General features: G+C 26.8%; 1 long non-coding RNA gene across 1 annotated transcript; it reads right to left on the minus strand.

The window, feature by feature from the left end:
• Positions 1–1,026: 1,026 nt before the first annotated feature.
• On the minus strand, positions 1,027–3,163 carry LOC135145141 (uncharacterized). The gene is made up of 3 exons (XR_010283344.1): positions 3,074–3,163; positions 1,384–1,479; positions 1,027–1,158 (listed from the first exon to the last, which is right to left on the minus strand). It is a non-coding gene; the product is annotated as an uncharacterized LOC135145141 (long non-coding RNA).
• Positions 3,164–23,333: the final 20,170 nt, after the last annotated feature.

Raw genomic sequence — 23,333 nt, forward strand, 5'->3', positions numbered from 1 at the left:
TAAATAGTTATAAATAAACACCAAAACCTTAAAAAGGAATATAATGTTTATATATAAAAGCAATAATAATAATAAAAAGATTTCTAACTATTTAAAATATTATATAGAAATAATAATAACGAAAAATATTTATTTACATATAAAAATATAAATAAAAAATAAAGTTTTAAATAACTAATATATATAAAATAAAAAAATATTAACAAAAAATTTCTATTTACGTACAAAATATAAAGGAAATAAAAAAAGTTTATATATAAATTATAAATACTAAATAAAAAAATAGAACAAGCATAATAATAATAAGTGCAGTATAAAAATATAAAATAAATAAATTATAAAAATATTAATAGAAATAAATTATGAAGCTCTAAAAAATGTAGAAGAGTAAAAATATAACCACAAGACATAATAAAATTCATTAATAAATATAAAAATATATATAAATTCTTTAAGTGCTAAAGAAAAAACTTTTAAGTTTGTAAAAAATAAAAGTATTCATAAAAAAATACATCTAATAAAAAATTTACTAATACATAGAAAAAAATGAATTAAAAAAAAGTTTATATATTAATAAATAATGAAAAATATATAATGAAACAATAAAAATAATAAATATATAAAAAATAATAAAATATATAAGAATATAAAAGTGTTAACAAAGAAAGATACAAATATAAAAATAATATAAAATATAATAGTATACACAAAACTACAAGAAAAAGTTAATAAAATTTATAAAAATGTTAACAAAAATTATGAAGATAAAAAATAAATATAAATTTATAACAAATAAATTAATTTATAAAATTATAAGCAAAAAAGAAATTAAAATTAATAAATACTAATAAAATTATAAATTATTATTAACTTATAAATTTATTATAAAGAAAATATTAGTAAGATTATTATTAATTACAAAATATATAGTTCATGCCATAATTGTAAAGAAAATATATAGTAAGCAAAGAAGTTTACATATAGAAATATAAATAATAATAATAAGTAAAACGGAAGAGCCTTTGATGCTGCTGCCTTTGGGCTTCTTCCTCGTCGAAGTTGGAACCAATAAAATTATAAAGAGCCAATGAGGCCACCAGCACCAGAACAAGGGCAGCAGAAATAATGAGCCCGTGAACGCAACTAGAAAAAACATACCTAAAATGATTACCGTTACTTCACAAAATAATAAAAAAATATAATTATTATAAAAGTTCAAAAAAAAAACTACTTTTATATATAATGATGAGAAATAAAAGTTTTATTAGTAGCATAAAAGTAGAATTGTTAATAAAATAATCACAATTTATATTCATCTAAAATTTTAGTAGTTATAATAGTTTTTTATATATAAACACTAAAATAATAAAAAAATGTCCTTACAAATATAGAGAGTTTAGCTCTGCGCGCCAAAAATGACTACTTGAGAAAAAAAACCGCCAAACTTGAGATAACATAAAAGGAAAGAGGCCCATCCAGCTAGAAAGGTATAGAATTCCCAAAATATTAAAAATTACTATGAATTTCTGCTTAACTATAATTATTATTATTGACCTTTATAAAGTTTATACAGCGTATTACTTATTTCCAAACAAACTAAAAGCACAAAAAGGTTGTAAATCACAAAATCAGAAAACAAATACTAAAAAGTTTTATAAATAATATAAGCAAACAGTAAAAAAAAAGTTTATAAATGATAAATTTTTAAAAATTAAAAAAATCTTGGTAGTAAAAAAAATAGTAACGTAAACTTAGAATTTTGTAAAAACTACTTAATAAAATGATAAAAGAAATAATAAAACCCAAAAAATAGTAAAAAGTTAAATTATTTCCTAAATATTTTAAGTAAAGCTAATAAAACAAAAAAATTTTAAGTAAAGATTTAAATAAAAGTTTAAAAAATAAATTAAATTAGAGTTAAGTAAAAACATTATATAATAAAATAAGACCTCTATAAAAACTAAAAAAATAATAAATAAAATAAACATAAAAAGTAAAAGCGTATCAAAGTTTTTTCAAAGTTTAAATAAAATAGTAATATAATAGTTGTAAAATAATTCACACCTTTAAAAATATTAAAAAATATATTTCGAAGATAATCAACCTTATATAAATTATTTCAACTTGAAACAGTTTTAAACATTAATTTCGAAATTTAGCAAATAAGAAATTTTAAAAATAAAAATTATAAAAAAAATTATTTTTAAAATTTTAAATAGGAAAATAAAATTTTTTTTTTTTAAAATCAACTCAAAATAGAGTAATTTTTAATAATAAGTAAGGCAAGAAGTATTTAAGATGTAATAATGTCATTTTATACTAAAACTAAAGAAGTCATTAATACAAAACTTTTTTTAAAAAATAAATTAAATAATAATTTCATATAAATCTTTATGTTCATAATAAAACTAAAATGAAGATATAAGGAACAATAAAGAATTTAAAATTTAACAAGTTATAATATATAAATTTTTTAAATTACATTTACCGCAATATATAGAAAAGAATTGAAAAATAAAAAGTAATTTTAAAAGTTTTAATTATATAAATTTTCAAAGTAAAAATTTATTATAAAATTGAAGATAAAAAATTACTTTGATTTGCAAAAAAAAAATTTTGTATACATTAATAATTATAATTTCGAAAGTAAAAAATTAAAGTTGAAAACAATAAAATTTCTAAAAAATAATAAATAAATAATTTCTTAAAAAGGAAATTAAGAAATATAAATCTTAATAAATCTCCAAATATAAATAAATCCATAATTAAAACAATTATTGACAACTTTTAATATTTTTCAAGTATGCCTAAATGAAATACAATTAAAGTAAAAAATCACAAAAAAATCACAAATATTTTAATTTCATAAACTTAAAAAATGTTAAGTGGGTAGTAATTATTATAAAGTTTAAATAATAAAAAAATTAACTACATAAAGTTAAATAAAATAACCACTTATAAATTTTAGTATTTCATAACCTTAAAAAAGCTTAATTATTAATGATATTCGTAATGTACTTAAACAAATTATACTATAATAAACATAGTTAAAATTTTTTAAATTTCTTCTTACCAACACGCTACAAATATGACACGTAAAAACTTTCCGAAACAAATTGAAAACTGTATTAAAGCGCCATAGACGAACTCGATCAACGAAAGTTTCTTTGGGGTGTTTTCTTTATATACTGCAATATAAAAAGAAGGGTATTTTCCCCCTGATTTTATTTATTATAATTATTAAAAAAAAATACTTGGTTTAAAATGAAACTGGTAGTGACACAATTCACAACAAGTGTTCCCGCTGTGACTAAGCCAGTTAACCAAACTTTTAAAGATTACTATTCTATTATTTATTAACTATCCTTTAACAATATACCATTCTTGATGAATAAATTTAATACTTCCTGCGCACAAACATGGGCTATACAATAAATTTGCTTGAGATGATTCGCACCTGCAAACACGGCAGATATCTTTTTCTAAATTTAATTTAAAGAACATATGTTTATACATATATATGAAGTATAATACAACCTTCCATATTTTTTAATAACTTGGTATAATAAAAAAGTTTAAATTAGATGAAAAGTTAACTATATTATTCACTTTCCGTTTTCTTTAACGACTAACAATTCAACAGAAAACTGCATAAAGACCTGAAGTAGGTCTCGCATGACTAAAATTTCTAGCGCAGCTCTTCTTTCCTTAAATATAAATCACGCACTGTTATTGGTGGCGCCGTGCAGTGTTTTAAAAGTTGTGTTCGTACTGGACAGATACTAAAAAAGAAACTCATATTTTATTAATATATTATCATAACTATTGATAGCATGACATAGAATAAATATCATGTTATTTTTGTCAAGGTTGCACAACTGCAGGTTCCAGTTATGGAACTTAATTAACTAAAGGGCGAAGTTAATTTTACGGTTCAGCCCGTTTAAACTTTACCCCCCAAAAAAATAAAAAATATTTAAATTACAGGGAAGTAAGAACTACTTATTGCGCTAACAAAAAATGACTTTTTCTTTAAAGAGTACAGAAATTTAAAAAGATAGATCAAAAAAAAAATTTAATTAAATACTTTTGTAATGAGAAAAATAAAAATAAAAATAAGAGTTTGCTTATAAAAATGTGGGACTTAGTTTGCAATCTCATACGAAGTCATCCGAGGAGTAATAACCCCTTCTTACTACTCAAAACCTACATTTGAATGTTTGCTGTTTGCCTTTATAAAAGAAAAGCACATATCGATGGAATTCCTTACGCCTACAAATAGTTGAACTGACAAAATTTACATAAGTAGAATAGGTGTGGCTACCTGAAAACTATATTATAACAATGAAAATCATTTTAAACTGGTACTAACCCTCTTTAACTAACAAACAAAAATAAAAACAGTAATTTATGTCCTCTTAATTTTTTTTATTAATTTGTTTAGGTGTTCTATAAAATCGAGTGCAGGTTGCCTAATTTTGCTAATAACGTTTAATTTTTTTTTTGCGTAATTTATATTCTTTCCGCAAGTCTTCCCATTATGCACTTACAGATGTGCGCCTAACCAGGAGACCTCAGATTCAATTTTAGGAGTATTTTTATACTGCCTTTAAGTGCGCGTATGGAGAGCTATGATGAGCAAAAAAATGGATAAACAAACACTCCACTTAACACTATGGAATACTTACATGAGAATTAAGTGCTATCCCTATAAATTCTTAATTTGTAAGAGCTCGCTCGGTCTTGGCCTACCTAAATTAAAGGTTAAATCTAATTTTAAATAAGAAGATTAACTTTGAAAAGGCGACGGGAACCTCATAAATAATCATTAACTTGAAATAGCACTTGAGGCTATTTGCTCAGTTATAGGAAATTACATACCACGTATCTATATACTTTGTAAGCGCATTAAAGCTACTGACACCACTGGTTTGGAGGGTTATCTTTAAGTGATCAAACAGGACCTGTCGACCTATGCTGAAACGATAAGAGATTAACTGAATTTATAGAATTTCAGTATTATTTTTAGGTAATTTAATTACCTAAAAATTTGTAAAAACTCTAATTTTGTCGTAAAGCGGTTAAAAAAGATCGGCTCTATGTCTATATGCATCATTATTTAAAGTGTTAAAAAGAGCAGAGCGGATTATATTTATAATTGCTTTTACTCTTTTCTTTGAAACTAGAGTAATTTTTATAAAGATATATTCAAGAAATACTCAAGCAAACAGCAACGGAAACCTAAAGTAACTTAATTTAGTTTCTTAACTAACGGAATTTTTTTACTGTATTTTGAAAATTTTTAATTCTTTATTCTGAATTAGTGTTTAATAGATTTACTATATGAATCCATAATATCCAAACTAAGAGTAAAAAATAATTTCTATAGTGTTCTCTTCCGCACGGTATTTCAAACTGTAACCGAAAACGATAAATAGGATTTCTGTATTGGTTGTATTATGTAAAGTAAATTTTCACTTAAATTAGTTGCCTCTTTTAAAAATCTTACTAATGGCGCATTAATAAGGAAGTTTAAATTAATAAATACGATTTGCTGCTGTAAAGTAATCTAGAATTAGAGACCTAGAATACCCCACTAAATAAAACAAAAAATAAGTTCTGCAATAACAAAATAAAATAACCTCAGGTAATTGCGGTAGGCTACAAAAATAAAGACATAAAGGTAAAATACCACTACATAAAGAAATGTCCTTTTTTATCCCGAAAATGTAATTATACCTAAAGCATGTTAAATTTGTTAAGACCGCTATTGAGTGAAGTTAATTCTTTCAAGCATGTTTTACAGGTCCGCCTTTGTATATTGCATGATTATTTGAAGGTTAAAATAGTCAGCACATGATTTTATAAGGTCTTTCATATTGTTTTTCTATGAGAAATGTTGACAGTACTGTATCAATTTTATAAAATATTATTTTTGAAAATTTTAGTGCTAATTTGTAGTAACTCCGATTTTTATCCGCCACTTAGCTCCTAACAGTAATCTCTTCACACCATGATTAAATGTCAAACTAAATTATTATAAACTGTTTACAAGGTCTAATTTAGGTACACTCTATTTTTATTTCCGTTAAACATGCTTAAATTATTCTTATAAAAAGAATTAACATGAATGAGCAAACTGCGTAGGTGGTATAAGACGAAAGACTTAATAAAATATTCACTTTTTAGTAGGGTGTTAAAAATTACTAAACATAATTTAAGCCCCCTATTAAAGATAATGAGGATTTTACGATATACATGAGATACGGCCATTAATTAGTCCCTATATTTTCTAATAACTTAAAATTCGAATTCATTTTAAAGTAATGACTAGAAAATGTAATAACTTCGGGATAAGGTTAAGAAAAACTGCTTTAGCCACAAAGCTTAATTTGAAATAGTATATCCTTTATGGATGATAATTAAGATACGGAGTTTCTACACTATTTTGATATATTAAACGTCTGTATACAAGTAATATATATAGTTACACTTACTAACTCTCTTCAAGTTCTATTCTAATTGTATAATCACACGATACCTAATATTTTGAGATTACGAACTCTTAAATTATTTTGTTAAAAAGCGATTAAAATTTATTCTAATAGCCTACAATTGTTGTAAAATAAAAGATTTATTAAAAAGTTGGTGGGATCAAATTGCTTTGCAGGGAATAGTAAGCTTAAAGGTTAACAATTTTGTTAACTTTATGACTGTAGAACTAATGAGTTTGCGCACCTTTATAATGCATCAAAGGGTGCATACATAATGCAGTGCTATTAATACGAATCATGTAATTAGAATAGCTTAAAGAATTTATAACTTTCATGGAGTTTTTCACTTGATAGACAACTACTACCTATTATATATATTAAATATCAAAAATATAGTTAATACTATAATTAAGCTTAAATAGACGATATCAATAATTTGACCGGCGGAAAAGCTAAAAAAAAAGCCTAGGGTAGTATGACAGACTTTTAAAAACTATATATTTTTTTTATTTTTCAATATAATTTCCATCTATTTCAGTGTAGCTTTCAAAGCGACCGTGCAATTGTTTTATTCCGCAAAAGAAATATTCTGAAACTTTGTCTGCTAAATGCTCATCCACAGTCGACCTCATTTCATTTCATTGAAAAATCTTTTACCACGTAATGCCTTTATTAAATTTTGTAACGAGAAAAAATCGCTGGGAGCCAGATCTGAACGGTAGGGGTGGGGGTGTGGGGGGTGGTTATTTCCTCGAAGCCCACATTTCGTATAGTACGCTTTGCAACCAGAGTTGAGTAAATCAGCGCGTGGTCTTGTAATAGGAAAATTCCTCTGTTAAGTTTGCCTCTGCGTTTCTCATTAAGGCTCGTCGCAATTGAAGGATATAGTCAACAGAACATTGCCCGTTCGTCATTCCTTCTCCAGGGAGGTAATTTACTAAAAGTATTCATGCGCTATCGTTGCCATAAGTTTGTTAGCCACTCTTTAAACCTTGAACTTGCGCGGTAACTTTTCTCCCTTTTTTATCCATTGTATGACCTTTGTCTGGATTCTGGATCGTCATGATAAAACCATGTTTCCTCACAGGGTAGACTGCGATTACACAGTGCATCTCACATAAACGAATATAATTACGTTAACTTTCCACGCTGGTTACCAATCTAGCGGAGTTGTGTACCCAACGCGCGCTCACTTTGCTTATTAGCATATGACTATGAAGAATGGACCAACGCTATCTCACTGAATCTTTAGTTTATCTGCTATCTGACGAACCCAAATGCGACGTTCTTTCAGGACTAATTTTTCCCCTTTATAATAATTTCTTCTATAAAGACTGTGCAGAGGCTCATCGTCTTTAACTGGTCCTCGACCTTCTTTAAACAGCCTAGTCCACCTTTTGATCGTTGTAATTGATGGAGCACATTGTAAATTAGTGGCCAATTATTCCTCGATAATTTCTTTGGCATATTTACCTTTTTTTTGCGAGGTACTTTATCAGAGCACTATATTTAAACTTCCAAAAAGACAAAATTTCGCTAGATACGTTGTTGCTTGTTTGACGTTTACCCAATAACTGTTATATCAGTCACAACCCATCTGACATCTCAGCTATTATATTATGTGTGTACCCATACAGTCCAGGTTTTTCTGAACATATCTTTATGGACGAGGCTCACCTTCCACTGAACAGCCCTCGTGTTAAATGACCTTACACACTTTTAAATAATGATATTAATTTGTTTTAAATTCACTCCAAAAATTAAAGGGCTAGCAAAAGGGTCACTTAGTGTTTTTTAACATTCCAAATAATGTTTTTCTATGTAAAATTACTATTCTCTTACAACCGCATAAAAGAAATATAACTTGCATTATAATTTATATAGCACTTTTCAAATTATCTTTGTCTAAAGGTTTTACGAAGTTAATATAAGTAGCAGCCTAAAAATTTTAAATAATTTAAATGTGCTCACCAACATGCTGATTAATATCTAAAATATCTTCTTAAAAAAGTTTAAGAACGCATAAAAAATTTTTTTTAGCTTTAAAACATAAACAATTGTTTTTACCTCTTTTGAAGATGTGTAGTACTTTTTCCAGATTCAGGTAAGTAAAACTACCGTTTACGACAAAAGATGGCAATAATATTGTAATATTATATGATATATGCAAGTATTTTATTTTTTAAAGAGTACAGTCCCCTTCAATAGTAAAAATTTTATTTCCTCCTTTGCCCAAATTTCCTCATCACCGCTATAAAACATTAAGCTGAAAAAAAATTTGTTAGAGAAAAAGTTTATGGAACAATGATGGTTTAAGTAAAAATTTTAATTTTTTTAATAGAACCAAAAAGTATTTAATATATAGCATAATTTAGTTATAACGAATTAATTCTTAATAGATGAAAAAATATTTAATTTACTGTTTTTATGTTTCTTTGTATATTTAAAAAAAATTATTTTTATTAATAATAAAATTATATTTTCCAAAAAGCACTTGAAAAATTCATGTCACTAAATAGTTAAGAAATAAAGTTAATTTAAACTTTTTGTTAACTAAAAAATTCTTAACGTCGAATAAGGCTGAAACTATAGTCACGTGATCAAAGATTACGATTATTCAAAAAAGGAAGTAACTCCAGGAGAGAAAATCGATTTTTGTTTCCATTGGTGGAGTAATTTTTGGTTGCTCCTAGAGTTTTATTTAGTTCGTCAGCAAATAATATTATTTATTAAATAAAAAAAATACTTGCAGTATAATTAATATATTAAGTTTTAACTTTTTCTTATTATATTTAATATATAATACTAAAAATCTTATATACAATAATAATATTGTATACTGGAAGATCCTAAGATAAATTCAAAAGGCGATTCTAATTGCAGTGATGCATACAAATTTGCCAATTTTAGCAAACCATTACTTTATAGCCATTATCACAACCATTAATAAATTAAATTTATAGCTAAAGTGCCTTCTAACACATTAAATATTCCAATCTTATTACTGTATAGATATATTAATAAACTTAAAAGTACTTATCATATAAAATTAATTTAGTTTCATACACTAATAACTGTTGCAACCTTTTTATAATAACGTTACCTTACTTCTTATATAATTTTTCATCAAAAATATTATATAAACTTTCTGGATAAGAGCAGTTCTATAAACAGATTTATATAAATATTAGGGGTTAAAACCTATACTCAAGTTTTGAATAAGCTTTAAAGTTAGATTTCAGGTCCTTAATTACAAGTTTTTATATAAAAAACCTTACATTCTATTTTAGCTTTAAATTTGTAAACAAAATTAGCAAATATTGAAAAGGTTATACAAAAAAATTATAATTTTGCAACTTCTTTAAACCAAACCAAGTTACCATAAGTTTTTTTGAGATAGAGAAAGAGGATTTTACTTAGTTTCTTTAAGTCTCCTATTCGTTGGTTGTAATAATTATTTTAAAATTATAAATATTATTATAATTTTTTTGTAATATTTAAAAGTACTAATATGTTTTAAAGGTACATAATAGTAAAAAAAAAAATTATATTTTCACAACTGCTAATAATTAAAAATATCTACGACATAATACCATACTGTTAATGGTTTAGCTGCAGACTTTAGCTTAGAAAATATAATAACTTTCTTTGAAGTTGATTCCTTTCTCTCTCTCTGCGTTAGTGTTAGAATTTTATGAAATTAAAATAAAAAAAAAAGAAATAAAAACGATTGGAAGCATTGTAACCTATAGTTCTTAGTATACATTAATACTCATTATGAAGTTATTGAGCTTTTAAAGTCAAATAATTTACATTAAACACGTCATCATAATATAATTTATATACTTTCAACATATAACTTATTGTTAAATTATCATTTTAACTATTATCTTTAATCGTAATTGGGTTAAAGCGTTCTCCTTGAAGTTCTGATGTCATCAAAATATACCAACCTGCGCACGCTGTGGTTTTTTAATTGCCAAAGTATCCCAATTGTTATAAAAATAAACAGATTCAGTACGCGACCTTAAAATACTCTTCCTGGCTAAGATATCTACCATCCTCTTTCTTTTAACCACGATGAAACGTGTTCTGCCGTAGCTGCATACGTATTGATCATCACTTAGTTTAATTTTAGTAAACAAAAATTTTTAAACACTCGCTCGCAAAGAAAATACTTCATTATCTAATTATTGTTCCTCACAATAACTATTTAAATAACCTCCCTAGACTGTATAGCTAATAAATATGATTTATAAATATTTAGTTACCTTAAAGTTTTCTTGTACAAGCTGTTGTTTTTATGACTACAGCGCTCACATCTACGCAATAATTTTGCATGCATAACTACGACAATAATCCCTAGCTTTCAACATCGTAGAGAGGCTAAAATCTTATCACTGTTACGTAGCCTAATCAAGTAATAACTTTATTGGTCTATATTAAATTCTTTTCAAAATTCTATTACCATTAAATAAGTTGTCCATTTCGTTACAAATTTAAATATAACATTTTTTGTTATATAAAAGGTCAATTTATACGTTTTTTAAGATTAAGATATAAAAGTCGCAAAAAAAGCAAATAAGAAATAGTTGGCGAACCATAGCTCTTTTACCAACAAGGTCTCCACCTCTTAAAAGTTAGTATTTTGTGATGTTAAATATTTTTTGTCACTTGCTGTGGTATGAAAGAATTTGATAAAATGCTTGTTTAATTTTATGTAATATAACCGAGTCGTTGGCTGCAGAGGGATTAAAAACCGCTGAGAGTTCCTGTTATGTCAGCTTGTGAAGGAAGTGAGGTCGATTCTGAATACGAACATAAGAACTGGGAGGGTGAAAAGTGTTCTTCTCAACAGAATTACAAAACACGTGCCAAAGCTTACCAACTAAGCAATAATCCCAAGGACCATGAAAGGTTTCCAGAATTTAATTTTTTTCATAATTAAAGCTAAATGTTATATATTTAATTGGAAATTGTATACAATACATATAAATAACTAAAAACTAATTTTTTTAATTGTTTTAGGGCCCATAACCATCTATCACCTATCCATAACAATGATTGGAGGGTAGATCATCACTTTCGTCGATCTTTAGAAATATACTTTAGTAAAAACAGACAGAAAACAAGTTTTAAAAAAGACTCGAGTTCATACGTACCGTATGCATGTGGAGAATACGTTTGTTGCGACTACAATAGCGAAACACAACAAGCTTTAAAGTTAAACTATAAGTTAAATGCCTGCTGTTCTTGCAAACATTGTTATTTGACCCCATATAAAAGGCCATACTACTCTACTTATTACTCTAAACCTATTCTCTATAATGAGCCCCAACATAATTATTGTGTAGACCATCCTTTCGATTACAATAATTTTTCATCATCCAAGAAGTTAGATTATTTATATACATCAGCCAACAACAAGAAAAGAAAACTAAAGAAAAAGCTTAAAAGAACGCGTTCAAAAAACTGTACAACTACTATGGATTTAGTTGATGAACATTTTAAGAGGAGCCTACTTTGAATTTCTAGTTATTTCTAAGGTTTATTAACTTTTTTTAGAACTTAGCATAACTTAATAGATAAAATAGTTACATCCCTTTACATTAAAGCTGTAATAAAATATTTATCGTTTCTTAAAGTACTTTTTTAACGCAAACTGATTTGTTATTAGAGACATTTTAATTACAACTTAGTAATAAAGATTAATGGCCTAAATTTTTCATTATCAGTTAATTAATCTATATGCTTTAGCATTATAAACATTTTTCCTACTTAATGATATATATACATGCATATAATAATTTAGTCTAAATAATTTTAAGTAGCTTATTTTACTCTTCAAGCGACCTCTTAGTTAACTTAACTTGCTCTATAAACCATCTGCAATATTATTTAAGCATATATAGCTATTGTTATATGATGCCAGTTTTTCCAATAAATAGCTTTGAAGATGATTTTATTTTTAAATGGAACTTTATTTATGAAAATAATTGTCGTGTTTATATACAAGATTATTGTGATTAACTGCTTTACGTACGAGTTCTCTCATTACCGATTATGCATTATATTTCCCTCAAAAATTAGGTCATACACTTATTAGAGATTAAATTTTTTAAGAATAAGACGGGAAAATAAATATAGGCACCATTTTTATAAAAGAATTAAAGTTTTACTTTTACTATTGATTTAAATGAAAAGCGTGAATAATTTTTAAGGTAACTAAATTGATAATTTAAAAACTGATAAGGAAAATAAGTAATAATCAGCCAATAGTATACTAGAAAAATAACATTTTTTTTTGCAACCAATAATACAGAAGTGTAACTTAACTGTTTAATTACTTTCTCAATTATAATACAATTTTTACAATATAAGGTAGTGAGCGCACCTATTTCTCATACTAAAAATGTATGTTTAAAAAATGTAAACAAGCCTCTATACCATAAGTACGCCACCACCTAAGACAAGAAATATAATTATAAGGGTACTGAACATTATCAAAAATAAAAATTAGTTTTTTACTTATTTAATACCAGAAGAGGTATAGCAAAGAGATAATAGTAGTTATTTTAAAAAATATTAATATATTTGATTACTTAATTAAGTACGATACTCTTCTCTCTGTGATTAGCCTTCAAACTGTATTTTTTTAACCATGGTTTTTTAAACTATACTACGGACAATATAAATTTACTCAATTTTAAGAGTATAACACAGCCTCATAAATTATTTGTATCATAAATCAGTGTAATCATAACATACTACTAAAGAACCATTTTATAATTGTTATAAGTTTAAAGTAGACTTTAAAAACACGTTAAATGAAGTATAAAATCTAAAAAATCAACCAACTAGAAAAGTGTGTAATAAGCGTAAATACTTTTTTGCGTGCTTTCAGCCACATGAAGCTAGCTATTTACTAATGCTATTAGTTTTTTTCTCTATACTTTATTTTTGATCTGATAATGTATTGTTGACTGTTATTATTAACGCTAGAAACCTAATGCTTAATTGAATGTGGAGTTGTGACATAAACACTCGGCATTCTAAAAGGAGATTTTAGTATTTTGAGCATTGACCAAATGCGCAGCAAATCTAAAATATGATATGGCAATGCTTCAAAATTTTTCAAACAAAATGTTCAAAGGCAAGTAACGAGATCCTTTTCAATTTAATATTATAATTTAAAAATTATTAATCAGTTAGGCTCTCCCATAAACAATAAATTTAAGCATAGAATTTAGGCCATGACTGGTTGGCACTAACCAGGAGAAGCGTTATAAACAACCCATACCTCCTTAAAAATTTTAAGTTAAAAATTAAATGGTGCAAAAATTTAAAAGTAATTATAAAAACTATATATTTTGCTGAGCCCTAGAGCCCCTTTTTATCCTCCCCAGCATAGTTCGATTACATTTAAACAGCCAAATAAACCTTGTAAAAAAGGCTATTAAGTTTGTTTAAATATATTCTGCTTCTTTTAAGGCCAGTTGGGTCAAAATAATTTGATAATTTAGTGGCGGTATTATCTTGAGATTCAGAAAAAGTTTTTAACTTTTCTCGATCTGGTCTGCTTAGAATAGATAACCGTTTGCCATAAAGTATTAGGTGTAACAATAAAAAGCAGAACCCTTTTTTAACAGATATTGTATAAAAAAGTTTGGTTCATAAAATACCTCAACTGATTAAGTACATTTTTCTCATATAATACTTATAGAACTTTCTCTCTGAACATCATTTAGAACTGTTAATTAATGACTGTTTAGGTAATAAGTTGTCTGTAAGCTATGAAAAGGTGTAGCTGTTTTTTGAATTTTGTTAAAAGTAAATTTTAATTTTATTAGTCTACATATTAATTTTTGTAAATTCACCAAAAGGTATAGTATATAAGAGTAAAATTTCTGTATTAAAAAAAAAAAAACAAAATTTCTTGCAATTTTAAATATTGCTGTTTGCAACCATTTTGAGACGCATCATAAAATAAAGAATTTTAATTAACCATTAACTAAATGATAGCTTTATCTATTAATTCGCTAATTTTTATTTCTTTAAAGAGCAAGTAATTTTTAATATAAGTCTAGAAAAGTCCAGGAACACTATATTTTAGTTTCGATATAAAGCGAACAAAATCTTTAGATTAGTAATCTATGCCATTGGTTCCTACTGTATATATAGCAATGCCTGAATAAGTGTGGCAAAAGGCGGAAGACCTTAAAAATAAAGGAATAAAAATGCTATTTAATAAAACAATATCCATTTTTTCAGCTATAAAATCCCGATGTTTGATATATCCACAGACGTCTATCAGCTAAGGGTTTGCCTGCAAGCCACTTCGCCCGAATATTAATTATCACGCTGTAAATTAAGCTTTCCTTAAAAGCCTTTGCAAGATATTATATTAACCAGGACGATATCTAAATCCAAGTCTAATTATTGCGGGTTTAATGGATCCTGTGATAAGTAATATGGGGACTGGGGTGCAAAACTCTAAAAAAAATTTAAGGTAATAATTCCACGAACTTCAAAGGTCACCAGTTCATTTTAATATCCGTCTAGAAAAATACCCTTCGGGGGTTTAAATATAACCATTTACAGATTTTAAACTTTAACCCTTCCTTCTATTGCTATAGTACCCGAGTAATTAACGATACCAGTATAATTGGTGAACCTTTTAAAGTAGAGCAGTATACCTTAACTTAGTTAAATATTTTTGTTATTTATAATGTAGCTATAATTATTGCGGTTCATTCCTATCTTTTTACATGGAAATATTTATATAAAATTATTGAGTTTTTTTGATACTTTTACCGGTTAACGCTTCACCCCCGGACATCTACCATTAAGTAGAAAATAAAATTTTTAGACCTTTTGAATGAGTTTTTGACTAAAACTGGCTTGCTTTTTGTACTCATGGACATTCTCCTCGGGATAGCTAAACTACGTTTTGTAATGGTTACAGTCGCCTATTGATTGTTTCACAACAGATGTCGAAAAGAAGCTACCTTAGAAATTTTTACCGTGCACCGACAATTGAGCTCATGTATACTTAAATTTGAGCTTGTAGTAGGCTTTTATATGTACATCTTGTTAACCTAAAATATTCCACAAGTTACGCCGTTATAAATAAATTCTTGGTGCAGCTAAACTTAATAATTTATTTCCTAACATACTAGAAAACTGTTGCTAAATTTGTTTGGAAGTACAAATTGTGATATCTGTTCAACATTTATCTTGATGGAAGTTACTACCGAAATCTATTTAGTTTGCCAATTATTAATATAATTAATATATCAGCACAAATTTCAAGTATAATTATTCTAAAATGCTAGTACTTAATATAACCTTAATTTATTTTTTTTTCATAAATAAAGCAATTAAAAAAAATAATTAAAATAATATTTATAAATTTTATGAATATAGAACACAGAATATTTGCTGGTTAAAGAGGGAGGTAACATTGTCTCTCTAAGCTTTAAATAATTATTTTATTTAATATTTTATTTTAAAAAATTAATAGTGGTACAAAGTTAAGTAGAAAGCAGTTAATATCGAACGCTAAGAAGTGGAAACCTTTTTTAACAAGTTTTAAACCTATATCATGGGCTAAGCAACGACATTTTAATTTCTATTTTTGTATACACCCGGGTTAAATAATGTTCTTAAAAAACTATTAAAGTTAAGAAATTAAATGTTGCTCGATAAGTTCGTAGTGTTTTTCTACAAAAAAACGCCTTCCCGAAAGACCTAATTAAAAAACTTTAGATCTCAGTTCTTTCAAAATTTAATTCTTTTTTTTTGGTATGAAGCCTTTTGAATAAACAATTAATTCATCCTAAAGTCGCTGAGATATGGGCCTCGACAGTGTTAATCTTGACATGGACTTGAACAAATGAATATTTAAGAAGATAAGTAGAAAGGAGGAGAGGGAGCTACTTATTTTCGAAACCTTTCAGAAAGCAAATAGTTCTCAAAGTAAAAGAACCCTTTTAAGGTTCACAGGGGGTGGGGGGGTTATAATGCTTCTGTTTGCACTGATATACCACCAATTTGAAGCTGAGCACCCATAAACAGTTTTAGGTTGAAGTAGACACCTAAACTTTGCACTATCTTAATATTTTATATGATAACTAAAAGTTATTTTAAAGAATAATAATAATATATACTAATAAATTATATATAAAAAGTTTATAAGCATAAATTTATTTATAACCAAGGAAGGGATAAATTTAATGTTGTGGACACTGGGCTCTTAAATTTAGAGGAGAGTACAAAGATGGGCGTAAGTATCATAACTTTTATAAAGTCGGGCTTCAAATACGGTTAGTTTAAGTTTAAACATAGGTTTTCAGATAAGCGTGAAAGGTAACAGTTTTTTATTACACGAAACTTATTTTAACTTTTTTATTTCGCCAGTTAGATTACTGCTATTATATTAAATTAATAATTCCCGTTTTTTAATTACGTTTGAAGTGCAAGTGGTGGAAAGTAGGATTCATCCTTTTTGCATAGAACACTTTTTCTATCTTTCAACTACTAATGAAGCTCGACTTACTATTACCTTTTTTTTTCCATTAATGACAAATGTATTCTCCTTCACTTATCAATCCTTTTTTTTTATTTAAAAAAAAACTGTTTTCGTATCAGTCATTAAACTATTCTTTTTGGTTAGTTTTTTAAGTTGTATAGTAGCCTACTCCCTAGTAACGAATAGTTGCGAACAAAAGTGTTTGGAGCAAGTGCTATCCAAATGAGTGGTATAGTTTAGGCCTCAAACTTATCCTGGCCTCCTGGACCTTTGGCGTTACTAGTATATAAGCTATAGTACAAATTATAGTAAATACGACTGGTGCGCTGGGGTATAGTAGGTACATTGTATGATCTTAACTGATCATAATAATGCAAATACTATATGGAGGTACTAGATACTAGTACTATATATATTAAGCGCACCGCCATACAGATCTCTTAAAAAAAAGAGGATAACCATATAAGATTGTATGCTCACTATTTATATATTCTCAACAAATCCATTTACTTATGTATATTTAGTAAGTAAGCTTGAACATTACACATGTTAAGAAGTGCCTTCGACAAGTAAATCGACCGCAGTTATGCTATGTATTTACTAAATTTTTTAAATTAGTTTTTCCTACTTTGGTACATAAAAAAATGTTAAAATTAGAAAGAATATATGAACTTATAAGTAAAACTTTTAATTTTTTAATGATTCAAAAATCAATTTTTAATTATCATACTAAAATAGGAAACTTTTACTACCATGTAATTTTTTTTGGTTTGCGCAAAGCACAAGTTTCATTTCTACTTTTAAAAAAAATAGAATATTTCATATTTTTTTTTACTAATTATATTTAAAAATAATATAATAAAAGGTATTATTTACAAAGAAAACCGCTATTTGCCCGTCAAATAAAAAACTTACAGCATTATTAATAAAAATATAACTTTGCTATTTTTTATTGAAAATAAATATATAACTTAAACCGTAAAGCAACTACGACTTTATACTCTTATTTATCAATAGTAAAAAAGTTACCTTTTTACATCAACTGTAGAGTTTTTCTTTTTTTTATTGTTAAAAAAAAAAATTCAGTTTTTACAGGTTTTAATTATTAAAATTGGAGTTTTATAAGAGAAAAAATTTTACAAGTTTTTAGCTATTACCAAAAAAACACTCTCTTCCTGGTTTTTAATAACTTCAAGAAGCGTTCACTACCTAAATGGCTACGCTGTTGTGTTTTTTTTGTAATAAAATTGTCGAGGGCGAAAATCTGGTTGGCAGTTAAGTATGAATTGACCCTTTGTAGTCTTTTAACTAATGCCAGAACACTTCATTTAATAACTCTATATATATATATATTGTCTACGAAAGTCGATCTTTCTCAAGATCTTAAGTAAGCTGTCTAAAACAATACAAAAGTATTTTGATAAAAATCGCCATTCGATATTTTAATATGGCATCTGCAGAAAATTAAGGATGTTTTAAGATTTAACGAAGTGAGTGCAACGTGGCAGCACAGGAAATATTTCGATATAATATATATAGGGTAACTGTTTGTTATATAAACTATTGGAAGCTATGAATTGAGTCTATAATTGAAATTGAAAGTAAGTACGGGAATTGTAAAGCCCACAAAAGGGAGGGCAAAACTCTTCTCTGCCTCCACGTAGAGTCGAACCTTGCACCTTTGGTTTACTAGACCAACGCTAAGCAATATCTTTTACTCTCGAAGACACCATTTTAATAAAAACTCTAATTTTGGGTTTTCCTGCTTGATAAGCGTAGGTTAATAAAAATAGAAAACGATTTTCCTTAGTATTGTATATTTACTTGTCTTGCTTACGAAGGTGCGATCCTGGAAGTCCTTCTTCCTTAAGCTAAATTATTTTTTTACATAAATTTTGAAGAGAATGGATCTTTGAGTCTTATTACTCGATATGATAGAGTCTAGGCCCTTTTCGACCGGTTGTGTCTCTCATAAAAATCATGTGATAAAAAGGCTTTAGTGGATCTCTTTCATGGAAATGAAAATTTATATTTTTATCATTACTTTAAGAGTAAGTGCAAATTTTTGTACTTTTTTGTCAGTTTCGCTAGCAGGAGGGCAGTAATTTTCAAGTTGGGGGAAGGGTGGGTTATCACCTTTTTTTTTGGTGAAAGGATTAACTGTTTTCATCCATATAGATAAACTCCGTGTAAGACATGTGATGTAATTAACATCAGAAATGAGCTAAACAAGTTTTTATGGATGGAAGCCCAACAATTTACACTTTCGAAAATACAGTAACTTGAAACTAAATAAATGTGAATAATGTAATAAATAATAAATCGGTTTTAAGAAGTGCTCGATCAATTCTATTAAAGTGCAAAATGAAGTGTCCCCTTTAAGTTTTAAGGATTTGTAATAGTGCTTAATTTATTCTCTTTGAGGTAGTTTACAATTGGAAAACTATGGTTTCGTGTTAAAAATTAATAGTGCGGCGGTAAGTATATAAAAAGTTATTTAAATTCCGCGTTGCATAGTAATTAAGTATTATTAGTACATTTCTTGAGCGACCCCTATTATTACAAACTTTACCTTTATAAAAGCAATGAGAGGTTCCATAATCCAATATTAACATATTTCTTTAAGGTTACTCAATGATATAAAGGTACCTTTGATGTATAGTTTAAAAAAATTAAACCTATTTTATTAGTATTTCGCACGTCTAGCACAGCATATATAGCTCTATAGGTCAAGTCCAGTTTTCTGGAAATATTTTTGTTGTTTAGCAGGAGAGTATGCCACTTATTAAAAGCCTTTGAACGGTTATATCGCTATTCAGAAGTGAATTGAAAGACTAAGTTTTGTAAAAGGGAATAGCTATTTGCGTTACTGCCCTCCTTGAAATTTTTAAATTGTACCATGGGGGGTTATGAAATAAAATATAGTTGGCAAGGTGATTCTAACTGGTTAACAAATAGTTTTTCTTTAAGTAAAAGCCTAATATAAAAATTACTTCAAAGTTTAACTTGCTGTTCTTCATTGTACTCGGTAAAAACTTATAAAAACAAACTAACTAAAAGTTAGTAATGAGTAAAGGTCAAGTTTTTAATCTTAATAATAGGTAAGCCTCAACCGTTACTTAGGTAGGCAACTGAAATCTATAATGCTATACTGAAAAAAAAGGGTAATTTTGATATTTCCGCTACCTTGATATATATGTTAGCCTAACAACAAAAGCAGTTTCTGTAACAAATAAAAACCGCAAACTTTTTATTGGCCGTTGCTGACTTCCATTAAGATCTTAAACTCTAGATCTAAAATGACCTATCATAAATTAATAAAAAAAAAAACCAATTAAGTAATAATCCAATGTTAATGTCTGAAAGTAAGCTCAACTTTAAGAGCGCGTAATAACACTATAAGATATGCTATATTCTTACTAATGATAAATTGAATTACTAACAGTAATTTGATCTTACTTTAATACATATAAAGTTGAAGTATATTAAATTCCATTACTTTTGATTTTAAATGGTTTATTACACTTAATAGTCTCAAGTGTCAGCTTCTTATCTTTGAGCTCGTAAAGAAACTCTAATTCTTCTTGTAATATTCCCTCAAAAAAATTATAGAAAGTTTTGAATAGAGTATGCTCTCCAAACTCTCAATAGTAATTAATACTCTTTTACATTGTTTAAAAAGTAAAAAGTTAATTATATACACGGCGCTTTAGACGATGGAACTCTCTTAGGTTACCCGATGCCACCTAATATAAGACTTAATGTAAGAGCAGATTTGTATTTTAGTAAAATTGAGCCTCTGAGGTTTATGTAGACCCCACACCTGAGGCTAAACCTTGAAGACTTATTTATTGTTATTAATTAATAATTCTGGTCATTTTTAGGGGCAATGCAGCAAAGTAGACTTAAGTCACTAACGAAGTTAGTTATAGCAGGTGATAATATTTTAAGTTACCCAACTAATTCTACGAACTCAAGAACATTGTTAATACAGTTTACGGTAAACCTTAACATAAAAACTATAATAGTAAATTTTGAAAAAGTTAATCAAGCTCTTGATGTGTAACTCTTTTTTTAATATTTTTTTTTACATATTTAGCCTCAAACGTATTACTTGCTTAAACACATTTCCTAATAAGACTAACTACTAGTATCTGGGTTAAAAAAAAGGGATATATATGGGCGTAACAAGTTTAATAATGACAGTAATTATCTTGGCTATATAAATACGAAATTTTACAAAAAAATACATTGTGTTTTACCCTAAATTTTATTTTTTAAAGTTCAAAACATGCTACAGGTTAAAATATAGCAAGTTTATTTTTAAACTCTTAAACTAATTTATATTTATAATTTATAATAACTCGGATAGCTATCTTTTCTTTTAATGGGATAAGGATAGTCGGCTTTCTTTGTATTTGTACCTATCTTACAAAATTAATATCAGAGATTACACTTTTAAGTTAATTACCTTGGGTTGTACGCTAATTAAAATTATATCTATCTACTATATAGTTATATAAAAGTATATAAATCTGTTATGTCGCTATCTTACTATTAGGATTGTTTATCCTTTTTGTCTTTTACTTGCATAGAAACTAGTGTTTGTCTCTTTAATCAGTGAATAACTATTCTAGTAATAATATTAACGCAAACATATGGTTAACTTCTTAACTTTTACTTCATATATTTAAAGGTATACGAATTTATTTATATAGAAGTATAACATTTATTTCTCTAAGATAATCAAAATTTATAAAACACCAGTTAAACTTGCTTTATATTAAAGTAATAAACTAACTTTTTTAGGTATAATTAAAAGATTTATTATAAAAACTTGTATATTAACCTGGGTATCCTGAGGTTTTTTTTTGGTTTACCCTTTTAATATAGTTTTTTTGGTAAATGGACATGAAAAAACATTGGAAAACTTTGTTAATATTTTAATTTAAAAACTTTATCGATTATCGATTATTCAAGGATAAGTTGATTTGTCAAATTGATCTACACTTAAAAAGCAAATTAAAATTTAAAAACAAAGTACAACCATTTTTTAATTTGGGAATACAAGTAAAATAACTTTTATGTGCCTGTGTTAAACAGAAATTTTACATTAATATACAAAAGTTTGGAAAATTGTTGCCTTGAATGCAGAAGTGGGGGTATAGAAGTAGTAATTAAAAAAAAAGTAAAATGGAAATGTTACAATTGTTAGAGATTGTTAATCTAATATATAAATAAGTTAAAATTCTAGTAAGGTAATGAACTGAACAGTTTCCCTGATACATTCATAATACTCTTAGGGAGAGGAGAAAGAAAAGGTTGCGCAAAGCATTAGATTCCAAAGAAATCGACTATAGATCTAGTCAATCTATGGAACCCTTTACTGCCTTTATATGAATAACTATTTTATTTTTTTTTAAACTACTTATTGTTATAAAATAGGAACAAGGAGAAGGAGTTTACTTTTATTAATCGCATAAAGGCCCCTTTACAAATAAAAACATAATGATATAATGTTCCTTCAAACTACTGGAGATTAACAGATGGATTTAATCCAACTCTACAAATTTATTATCTAACAGTTGTTACTAATTATATAAAACTTTGCAAAACTGGGCTCTCCGAATACCATTGAAACTTGCACCCTTTTAAATTCCACCATTTACTACTTTCGCTACTCCTTTATATTATTCTGGTCCAGTATAATTTTTTACAAAGATATTTTAGAATTTTTAAAGATTACATAAACGATGGTTTTTCGATAAAAATTTAAGTAATAGAAAGGAACATTTTACATAAGTTTTTCGCTAGGAGTAAAAACTATAAAAATAATTATTATCTGTGCACAAACAGTAAGCATCACATGTTAAGAAAAGGATAATGAGTATAATTTTGATGATAGAATTAAACAACAATCAATACAAATTCGAAGAAGTCGAATAAACAATATACAAAATTTACTTTGCTGTAGAATTCTATAGTGAAGGTCATCTTGCGAAATGAAAAAAAAAAGAATTATTTTTACGAATTATCTTTTGCGTTACAGAACACATGCTTCATTTTTAAATAAAAATTAGTTGCTTCAAATTTTAGAGGTTTTTCCAAGCAGTAAATTTTTTTTGATTTTCTTCTTGTAATTTTACAATATATTATAAATGGAAAACTGTTTGTTAAAACTCTTTAAAGGTTGTCAAATTAACACATGGGGCTTAACTACTGTATACAAATGCGTAAACCTAGTACATATTACATAAAATTGGAGACCCCGATTCTTGAAAAAATTTAAGAGTCAAGTTCTAAGAGAA

Source organism: Zophobas morio, unplaced genomic scaffold, assembly GCF_036711695.1.
Source record: "Zophobas morio isolate AGI-343-1 ecotype UQ-CSIRO unplaced genomic scaffold, CSIRO_AGI_Zmor_V1 ptg000131l, whole genome shotgun sequence".
In the NCBI taxonomy this organism is placed as follows: Eukaryota; Metazoa; Arthropoda; class Insecta; order Coleoptera; family Tenebrionidae; genus Zophobas; species Zophobas morio.